Source organism: Equus asinus, chromosome 11 (assembly GCF_041296235.1).
Source record: "Equus asinus isolate D_3611 breed Donkey chromosome 11, EquAss-T2T_v2, whole genome shotgun sequence".
Lineage (NCBI taxonomy): Eukaryota > Metazoa > Chordata > Mammalia > Perissodactyla > Equidae > Equus > Equus asinus.
Genome location: NC_091800.1, coordinates 8,461,761 through 8,472,937, shown reverse-complemented (window position 1 = coordinate 8,472,937; position 11,177 = coordinate 8,461,761). Strand labels below are relative to the sequence as shown.

The window sequence follows — 11,177 nt, the reverse complement described above, 5'->3', positions numbered from 1 at the left end:
TTAGCATTTTTTTTAAATTAGTGAGGCTAAGCATCTTTTAATGTATTTATAGGTCATATTTTTTTCTCTGCAAATTGCCTGCTTGTATTGTTGTGCATTTAAATATATTCGTTGAGCTTATATTCATTGAGTTATATGATTTTTTTATTAGTTTGGATATATTATGAAGTTAAATATTAGGATAAAATATTATAATAATAATAAAAATAGTAAAATATTATTACAAATATATCTAACTGATATTACTGTTTGGTCGATTTTACATATGTTGTAAATTCTTATTCTTAGTTGACTTTTTAAAAACTTTGTTTATGGACTTTTTTCCCAGAGAAATTTACAATTATTATGTAATAAAATCTGACAATATTTTTCTTTATTGGACTGAGGGCCTCAGTTTCTAGCTGGCTGTTGGCCAGAGGCCACCCTCAGTTCCTTGCCACTTGGACCTCTCCAACATGGCAGCTTGTTTCATCAAAGCATGCAAGCTAAAGGCAAGAGAGAGTCTGCTAATAAGACAGAAGTCACAATATTACATAAGCTACTCATGAAAGTAACATCTCATCATCTTTGTCATATTCTAGCAGCTAGAAGCAGGCCACTGGGTCCAGCCCACCCTGAAGGGGAGGGGATCACAAAAGGGCACATTTACCAGGAGGCAGAGATAATTGGGGCCATTGTAGAGTCTACATGCACATCATCCTTGACTCCTCTTCTTTTGCCTGCTGTCAACGCAAATAATCCATAACCAACCTATAAATCAGAATTGGGGTGAGTTTATTACGAGCCAGAGTGAGGATTATAACCTGGGAAGGCCTTAGAAGGCACTGCAGAGAAGCATGGGTTCCAGTCTTATATCTGAAGTACAGTCTTATATCATTTTAGAACAAAGAAGATACATTAAACACACCCAGGATATATTTTCATCAAAATTTCAAAGAGGTATTCAGTTGCAAATTAGCAGGTCAACACGACTATGATGCTAGGAAAGGGACTAATCCAGGCATTACCAATAGGGTCTTACCTATAGGGCACGGGAAGTATGCATTCTTATCTTAAGAGAGTGCACTCGGGCCAGCCCAGTGGCACAGTGGTCAAGTTCACACCCTCTGCTTTGGTGGCCCAGGGTTCCCCAGTTCAGATCCTGGGCGTGGACCTATGTACAGTTTATCAAGCCTGTGGCAGGCGTCCCACATATAAAATAGAGGAAGATGGGCACAGATGTCAGCTCAGGGCCAATCTTGCTCAGCAAAAAAAAAAGAGAGAGAGTGCATTCTTTACTTTAGTGGTTAAGCAGAGGTACAATGTATGTTTGATAGGCCATAAGTCAGCCTTTTTAGTTCAACCCAAATCAGTTTTGAACCCGGATAGTTACCCCATATACTTCAATGTGTGAAAATCTCTTGTCATATTAAATGTTACCTCTGCCTGGAATGTCCCCTCTCCACAACTGCATGGCCAACTTCCTCACTTTAAGTCTTTACCCAATGTCATCTTTAGAGTGATGCCTTCCCTAAACATCCTGTTTGAAATTGCAAACTCCTGTTCCCTACTCCCCTTCCTTGCTTTGCTTTTCTCCATAACATAAATCACTGACTAATATGCTTCTTGTCTGTCACTCTGCACTAGAGTGTAGCCTCCACGAGAACAGGGATTCTTATCTGCTTTACTGCTAGAGCCACAGCAACTTGAACCTGGTAATGCCTTAATAAATATTTGTTTAATGAATGAATGTATTTAGATATTTACTCCATCTGGAATTAATTTTTATGGTTGGAGATAAGAATATACCTTAACCATTTTCCTCCCTAAACAGATGGCCAATTATTCTAATACCTTGTATTTAATAATCTATCCACCACACCACCCCTGCCCCCCTGACTTGAAAGAGAGAGTCTAAATAGAGCATCTGTTCCACAGAACATTAACTATTTCTCTATCAGTTTTTTTTTTAAAGATTTTATTTTTTTCCTTTTTCTCCCCAAAGCCCCCCAGTACATAGTTGTATATTCTTAGTTGTGGGTCCTTCTAGTTGTGGCATGTGGGACGCCGCCTCAGCGTGGCTGGATGAGTGGTGCCATGTCTGCGCCCAGGATTCGAACCAACGAAACACTGGGCCACCTGCAGCGGAGTGCGCGAACTTAACCACTCACCCACGAGGCTGGCCCCTTTCTATCAGTTTTTTAACACTCTAGCCTTATGGCATCCTTTAACAAGGCTTGGCCTCATGAACACTGAAGCTGGATAATGATTCTGTAATCTCAGAAGGATTTCGTGGATCTTCACTCTAGTTCTCTGACATTTCATATGACTCAGTCCCCCTTTGGATTTCTGAGCTTTTCTGTTTCATGCTAAATGACCAAAGAATCAGAATGTTGGTAAGAATGATGATGATGATGATAATGAAGAACCCATAAATCCACCAGCCATGACATCCTTTGTGGAAGAAAGGTGGAGAGCAATCACAAATCAGGTAAAATTAAGAGTTGTAAGGGGGGCCGGCCCCATGGCCGAGTGGTTAAGTTTATGCGCTCTGCTTCAGCGGCCCAGGGTTTCGCCGGTTTGGATCCTGGGTGCAGACATGGCACTGCTCATTAGGCCACACTGAGGCGGTGTCCCACATGCCACAACTAGAGGGACCTACAACTAAAATATACAACTATGTACGGAGCTTTGGGGAGAAAAAGCAGAAAAAAAAAAAAAAAAGATTGGCAACAGTTGTTAGCTCAGGTACCAATCTTTAAAAAAAAAAAAAAAATAGAGCAGTAAGGGGCCAGCCCAGTGGCACAGCAGTTAAGTTCACACATTCCACTTTGGTGGCTTGAGGTTCACTGGTTCAGATCCCTGGTGTGGACCTACACACTGCTTGTTAAGCCATGTGTGGCAGGCTTCCCAGATATAAAGTGGAGGAAGATGGGCACAGGTGTTAGCTCAGGGCTAGTCTTCCTCAGCAAAAAGAGGAGGATTGGCAGCAGATGTTAGCTGAGGGCTAATCTTCCTCAAAAAAAAAAAAGAGTAATAAACCATTTCTTAAGCCCTCACTTTCACCAGCTGGTGCATGATCTCCAGCTCCTCTCCATCTTCCTGCTTCTCTCTCAGAGTCTCCTGGGCGAGTCTCACCTGTGCTTGCAGACAAGTTCTCTTAGCTCCCACACTCTGTCTAAGGCGACAATGTGAGGAAGGAGCTGATATCGTAGTGGTCATATCTTAGATCTGTCAGCTCTGGAGCTGCCCCCAGAAATGACTTCCTGTAAAAGTAGACTTTGAGGCTTGGGTTATTTACCATGGTGTCTGTGGACATTAAATGAGCAGGGCTTGGTTTACTCAAATCACCTCAATCATGCTACATCTTTAAACATCCAGACTTGCGTACAAATAAGGAAAGAAACCAGGGCCAGCTGTAGTGGCCTAGTGGTTAAGTTTGGCACACTCCAATTTGGTGGCCTGGGTTCAGTTCCCAGGTGCTAACCTACATCACTCGTCTGTCAGGGGCCATGCTGTGGTGGTGCTAACCTACATCACTCGTCTGTCAGGGGCCATGCTGTGGTGGTGCGTCACGTACAAAAAGAAGAACATTGGTAGCAGATGTTAGCTCAGGGTGAATCTTCCTCAGCAAAAATTAACTAATTAATTAATTAATTTAAAAAAAGAAGGAAAAAACCAAGTCATAGTCACCTGCCCCAGAAAGATTACCTCTTGCCATACGGGCGTGGAACCACTGATCTCTGCTACTAGTCATGCCCAAGTCCCCTGAGTTGACATAGGCAGTAAAAGAAGGGGGTGGTCAGAGTTCTCCAGAACCTGTAGAGATGGAAAAAGGCTATCAATGTCATGCCACTATTTTCTCAGACATGCCAGCATTGTACTACTTCTTTGTTCTCATTTTAGACCCTGCTCTCTTATAGCAGAATTTGTTTCAACTCAGCATACTCCCTTAGGGACCCAACAAAATTTAAAAATAAGAATCACTGAGAATGAGATTATCATCACAGGATACAAATTTGGTTCCAACCAAAACAATGCCAGAAACACTTCCAGCAATCCTTAAGAAGGTCTTCAGAAATATGACTGAAGTTGATCTGCAGCCAAATAAAAATCAGAATTCTTCTGTCTTAAAGGCAAACATGCCTAAAATATACACAAACTTGAATGATCATTTTGCAATGAAACATTCTAATAAGAAAGCCAAAATGAAGGAGAGACCTCAAATGTTAACTATAAAATGCATTACTTTCCCAAAAATGGAGAAGTTGCATCACAGAATTCAGTCCACCAATGAATTTTCAACATTATAGCGTCAGCAGCAGAGCCCCTAAACAGCTGATTTGAAAAAAAGAGATTTTTTTTTTTCATTTTGTATGTCAGGAAATTGGAGTGAAAATTGGTTAGGTTATTTAAAGAACCTCAGTTACATCTGTATTTCAGAAACAGCAGCACAGTATATGAATAGAGATGACACTTTCCTATTCCCAGCTCCCAGAATGCATGTGGAGAGGCTGAATTTTTATCAAGAGAAAAGATTGAAATTTAAATTAATAAGAACAAATTGAAGTGAATAAGAACAAATGCCTTGATGACCTTCACCTGCTGAAGCATCATCCAGATTTTCTTACAGGTTGCCACAGCCTGGGGCTCTGTGAGTGACTCAGGCAAACTCAGTGACAGCAGTCTAAATGGTGTTTAGCTCCGGGTTTTGTAGCTGTAGAGATGGACGCTGCATGGAGTGGCTCTTGTGCCCCGAACACCTTCTCCTTATTTCTGAAGAGGCTGCCTGTGAGCTTGAGACCTTCCTTTGGAGCACTCCAGGGTCAGACCTCCCTGCTCCTAGCTATTGGGCTGCCGTCCCTTTGAGAAGCTGGCCTCTGACTGGGCACTTCCACCTTCTAAGCGCCTTACTTATCCTCAACATCTGCCTTTCGGGCCTTTCTTGCTTTACCAGACCTTTGCAGACAGCATGGGGAGCTGCCGGCACCGAGCTACCCCATTGCGGCTGATTCCTAGTCTTCTCTGAGCCTTTGAGAAGACTTCCATGTAACAACTAGAGTGAAACACCCAGATTACGCCCTCCCCACAGCCCTACCCCCAAAATGCAAGGCTTATCCGCCGCATTCTCCCTCTCATCCGGCTGCTGTGGTGTCGGCAGGAATTTATAGAATGTACTCCCCTCTAGCCTTTATTTATCTAAGTCTACTCATCTTGGAAGGCTCTGCTTTTCCCAGGAAGCCGTCTTTGCTTGCTCTATTACAAACTGTTCTCAAGGCTAGGACAGGATCTTCAGAGGACTGTGGCTCTGAAAATGTTTTGGTGCTCCTCCATTATAACTCAAAATAAAAACAATTCTAAAACATAAAATATGTGTCCAAAATCCAATGAGTTCCACCCCCCCCCCCCGGTAATTGTTATTTAGATGATTTTTTAAGAGATATCAAACTCTTTCCAAAATTCTTTTGGTATCCTTGATTTGATGATACTTAAGACAACGCTAAGGCTGCCTACTGGCTCATCCACCTGCTTCCTTCACTAGAAAGAATGCATTATGAGATTAGGGACTTGGGGTGGCTGATTAATCACTGTATCTCTGAAGCCTAGAATAGCACCCACATATGATAGGTGCTCAATTTGTTTCACTAATGAATGAAAGGGCAATCTTCTAGCTGTCTTCAAACATTTTAAGAACTTCATGTGGTGGCTGTGCAGGTGGGGTTACCAGCTTGGGTTTTCTACTGTGCGTCTTAAGACAGTACCTATGTATGGGAAGTACTGGGACTGAACATAAGAATTTTCTGACATTTAGAGTTGGTCAACATTACCCTTGACAGCCTTGTGAAATAGTGACATCTCCACCAGTGGAAATACTGTTAGAGGAGCACCTGTCAGGGGACTCCCTCTTTTAAAAGGCAAAGAGTCGGAAGAGGTGACTGTGGTAGGCAGAATAACGGCCTCGCAAAGATGTCCATGTCCTGATCCCTGGAACCTGTGAACATTACCTGATATGGCAAAAGGGACTCCGGAGACGTGATTAAGATAAGGACCCGAAAACGGGGAGATGATCCTGAATTGTCGGGAGGAGTGGCAATCTAATCATGTGTCCTTAAACTCAGAGAACCTTTCCCAGCTGAGGTCAGAGTCAGAGAGGTGCGACGGTGCTGGCTTTGAAGAAGGAGGAAGGGCCCACAAACCAGGGGGCCTCTACATTAACCATTAGCCTCTACAAAGTTGAAGACAAGAGAAGATCTCCTCCCATAGCCTCGAGAAAGGAATCCAGCCCTGCTGTCACTTTGATTTTTTTGACTTGTTGAATTTTTGACTTCTGTTGGAATTGTAATGTACAGAATTGTAAGATGATAAATTTATGTGTTTAACCCATCAAGTTTGTGGGAAAATTAATACAATGAACTTTAAGGTTATTTTCCAGATCTAAGATTTCATAATGCTAAATTATTGCAGAAGGGATTGGATTAGAACCAGGAAAACAGTTCCAAAGGGAGGGTTATTATACACAGAGGTGGTTTATCAAGGCAAGAGTGAAATCCCTATCTCCAAAAGCTTAACGATGGGAACAGATGAACGTGACCTGTCTGGAACTCAGCCTAAAGTTCCACCAGCCCAGAATCCTGGGGATGAGCTAAATGACTTCCTACTCCCTGGAGTCTATAAAAGGAGCCCAGAAGTGAAAAGAGGCAGGGGTTCGGCAAGATTGGGGCAAATTGGCTTTAAATGGAAACAATTTCCCTTCTGAAAGTTTCAGAGTTTTCGGTGAAAATGTCCAAATTGAAGCAGTATAAAACCTCTGTCTCCTGTTTGGCAGCAGATGTAAAATTGCACATGAACATACAGATACATAAACAACGCAGCCATTGATATTATGCCCAAGCCGAGCCTGTTGTCTGATTCTGAGTGACTGAGCCAGGCTGCCTGTTTCCACCCAAGGTTCTGTTACAATAGGAGCCATTTTGATTACATCTTAAATTTAAGAAAACTCCCTCCTACCTCAGGGGAGGGCAGGCCCTTGAGTCTGCAAATCAGTCTGCATACCACCGGAGCACTCTTCAGGAATCTGCTCTGACTTGCCAACTAAGGGCTCCAAAGAGAGGGAGAGAATAGCCGCAGACTTCACTCAAAACTCCCCCTAGCCTGCACTTGTGGGCGTCACCTGCCTCGGGTTTCTAGGAAGCTGGCAGCCGCGCCTTCAGCAGTGGCCGGAAGGGCTGCTCTTTTTTGGCTGCATTTGTTTTGGAAAGTAAAATGTCAATTCAGCTGGACTGTTGACAATTCCAGGAGTAGCTACTCAGCCATGTGTCATGTGATCTGAAAGTCATCAGTAGCATTTTGACTACAGATTTGCTCATCTCAAGGGCCAGCTCACCTTCCTGTGTGGCACAATTTGAGTTCTTGTCTATGTTTGTTTGAAGGGAGGTGGAGAGGTAGTGGATGTGGGGGCTATTAATGTCATAATCGCCTCCCTTGCACCATCAGCATTTCTCATCAGTCCTTGCACACCAACCAGTTCACTCCCGTAGAATCTAACTTCACACCAGCGAGGACGAGGCCTCTTCATCTTGGAGCTGTGACATCTATGCTTGAAAGTCTCTGTCAGCCAGGAAACACCATTATGATGGGCTGGATGGTGGCCTGCAAATGACCAGTCAGAATCCCTAGCCCTGGGCCATTAACCCCATTTCATCCAGAGGAAACTCAAGTCCAGAGACCTGGAGAGTCTCGTTTTAGGTCACCTGCTGACTTCTAGTCCTGTTTTTTGACCCCTAGCCCAGTGTGCTTTATACTTCAGGGCACTGTGGTCCAAGCTGGTTTCAAACAGGGCTGAGGCTAAACGTTTCAGAGACAGATCTAGTATCTTGGTTGAGAGAACAGCCTGTGGAGTCCGAGTGATCTGGGTTTGAATCCTGACTTAATAGCAATGGCACCCTGGTAAATTACTTAACCATGAATTTACCCACCAAGTCACTGAATAAGCTTCCAGAATTTGGCCTAAACCCTGGGAATGGGAACCCAAAAAGAACTGGGGTAATCTTTATTTTTTAACCAGTCCATCAGATGGGGGCGGGGAAGGGTGAGTTGCTTGTGGCTCAGAAGAGTTAGCAATGAACTGAGGTCCAGAAAATTAAGAGACGTATTTCTTGCACACCAGGGCTGACGTTCTTAGCAGCTCCGCCCCACACCCGGAGAACTTGCGCGTTCCGCGATCCCCGAGGCTACCAGCCTTGCCTGACCACCAGATGTGCTCCTCTTCTTGGGCCGGCTTAATTTCCAGGCCTTTTTCCTTGCTATTCGTCTCCTGCCAGGTTGCCAGTCGAAGGCTGGGAACGCTCACGCTGCAGCCAGGGCCACAGGCGCCCACGGTGGCGGGACAAGCTGTCCTCAGGCCTGTGCCCAGCGGACTGCAGAGCCGCAGGGCGCGGGGACGACCCGGCCCGAGTCTCAGGCCAGGCACGGGTCTCAGCCCATCCACACACAGACTTTCCGCGTAGCGAAGCACAGCGACACGCCCCACCGCCGAGAGAGCGACGGCGACCGACGAGGCCCAACCCCAAGGCTCGGGTCCTCAGGGTCCGCACAGGCGGGTGTGCGCGTGCGCCAGACTGTGCCGGTGCGCGTGCGCGCACTGGAGAAGACTTGGATCAAAACTCACAGAGCCGTCCGCGGGCCGGGCGGTGGGTGCAGAGTCCTGGGGATGCAGTGTGGGGTGACGCCAGGCTGCCGGGCCCGGTAGGACGGGCGACCCTGAGCCCTCCCGGCTGTCCAGCTCCGCACCCGAAATGGCGCACCGCGGCTAGCTGCGTCCGCCCTGCGGAGAACGGCGGACCCCCCACGCTGCTCACCGACGGGAAGTTTCAAAGCTGCGCGCGCTCTGGCCTTTCAAACGAAGCGCTCCAGATCTGTCAGATTTCCAGAAATGTCTTGATTACTTTCTTTCTTTTTCTTTTGCTCTGTTTTTAAATCTTCCTCTGCAGTGTGCATGTCATGACCCTCTGACACGTTTTAGGCAACCCTCTGAAAAACTGAAATGGGAGCTATGGTAAATGATTTGAGTATTCACCCTTGACTAAAACCTGTGACTGGCTCCCCCATTGCATTTTGGCATAAAATCTAAAATCTGCACGTGGTCTCCAGCCTCTGCGTGATCTGTACCCAGTGGCCCAGTCTGAACCCATCCAGTTTCACTCTCTCCCTCCCCACAAGCTCGAGTCACGAGGACCCTTTACCGTTCTTCAAGGAGACAAGCCTTTCCCGCCTCAGCTGAGACGTTTGCAGTGTTTCCCATGACTGAAAGATTCCTCCTCCTCTCTCTGCCTTCTTCCTTCTCATCCTTTGGGTTTCAGCTTAAATGTCACTTGCTGGGAAGAGCCCTCACTGATCTCTCAAAACTTTCTTTTCCTTGGCACTTAACACAATGTATCATTTTAAAAAATGTATCTTGTGTTTATTTGTTCAGTGCCTATGTTTAGTAGACTGTAAGTTTAATAAGGGCAGGACCGTGTCTCTTTTACCTGTTACTGTATCTTCAGAACCTAGCAGGAGCTGGGACATAGTGGATATTTCCTATGTATTATTCAATGTAGGAAGGAACTTTCCAAAGATGTAATTTTAGACCTTTGATTTGGGGAAGGTGCAAAGGTCACAGTTTGCAGTAGAGGAGACAAGTTTAGAATCTTGGCCTCTAAATTTTTTTGAGGGTACATTGCTTTCAGTAACAACTGTTTTTTTTTTAAGTATTTTTTTTTTTAAGATTTTATTTTTCCTTTTTCTCCCCAAAGCCCCCCGGTACATAGTTGTGTATTTTTAGTTGTGGGTCCTTCTAGTTGTGGCATGTGGGATGCCGCCTCAGCATGGCCTGACGAGTGGTGCCGTGTCTGTGCCCAGGATTCAAACTGGTGAAACCCTGGGCCACTGAAGCAGAGCGCGTGAACTTAACCACTCAGCCACTGGGCCATCTCCAGTAACAACTCTTTTTTATTTTTATTTTTTTAGTGTGCACTCCAAATATATGTATATTTATTTACAAATTATAAAAATAATGCATCCTCATATGTATATTTATATATTATTACAAAGCACACCAAAGAGAAGCTTTAAAAAGCTAAGATAAAAATAATAGCTATAAATAAAAGTTCTAAAATTTTTTTCCTGCACTGCACTTTGGAGCCCACTATGTAGATGATTTGTGAGAAGAGGGCTGCCCTCTCCTGGTGGAAGGCAGCTAAAGACATTTGATTCCACAGGTTTACTATTTGGTGGCCTACGTTGGCGGGTACTCGTAGCATACACAGATCTACATTATTTTCATTTTTGGAAAATATAAGGCAAGACATTGTTTTAATCCAGCACATCTTTAAAGACAGAGATACTCGTATGGTGCAGTCATAATGGATCAGGAAACACTGAAACATCTGCATGTATAAGTGTCTCAAAACTGAGTGTACATCTGTGTAACGTCATGGTCAGTACTCAGTAAACAGAAAATAGTTAATCTGTTCTCATGTTTCAAATTTTACAAACTTTTCCCCTTTGAAAACAACTGAATTATATTATTGTAGGTTTGATGGCAGGATATTCCCTGCTGACTTTTGTATTATATATATATTTATAATATATTATAATTTATTTATATTATTTTTATTTATTTATTTATAGTATTTAATTTATTTTATATTATAAATATTTATATAAAATAAAAGCTTACCTATTTTAAGCAGTAAAGATTTTTAGAGTGAAAGCATAACATATTTCTATAAAAGAGCATGTCTTTTTTTACTTAAATAGTTCAGCATTTGAACAAATTTGAAATGCCTTCATGCGGGGATGAAATGGGGGAGACTGTTCGTAATATAGTCCTAAGAATATATTACTGATCTGTGTATGAATTTCCAGCAGTCAGCTAAAGCTTCTGTGAGAGAAATAGGAGTGAAACATGCAACACGGAACAAACAGTGAAACTGACTAATTGTTCACAATTGCCAGTTGTGTACATAAATAACTCAGTTACTATTATTTATTCCTCCAAAGCTATTTTACTACTTGACCAACATGTTCAATTTTACCTTTTCAGTTCTACTTCTGCAAAAACTAATATGTTTTAGAATCTGTCTAAGCTGCCCCTTCTTCAAGTTGCAATCAGAGATACAGGCAAAGAGACAAACAATTGTGAGCAAACGAGAGTC

The 11,177-nt window shown here is 43.6% G+C and overlaps 1 long non-coding RNA gene across 2 annotated transcripts; it reads right to left on the bottom strand.

The window, feature by feature from the left end:
* Window positions 1-349: 349 nt before the first annotated feature.
* Window positions 350-8,541, bottom strand: LOC139046595 (uncharacterized). 2 transcript variants are annotated; one of them, XR_011506835.1, is made up of 3 exons: window positions 6,988-8,541; window positions 3,691-3,798; window positions 350-750 (listed from the first exon to the last, which is right to left on the bottom strand). It is a non-coding gene; the product is annotated as an uncharacterized lncRNA (long non-coding RNA). The 2 variants fall into 2 exon arrangements; XR_011506836.1 differs by lacking the exon at window positions 350-750 and adding an exon at window positions 1,022-1,237 and having other exon boundaries at window positions 6,988-8,534.
* Between the last annotated feature and the right edge of the window lie 2,636 nt (window positions 8,542-11,177).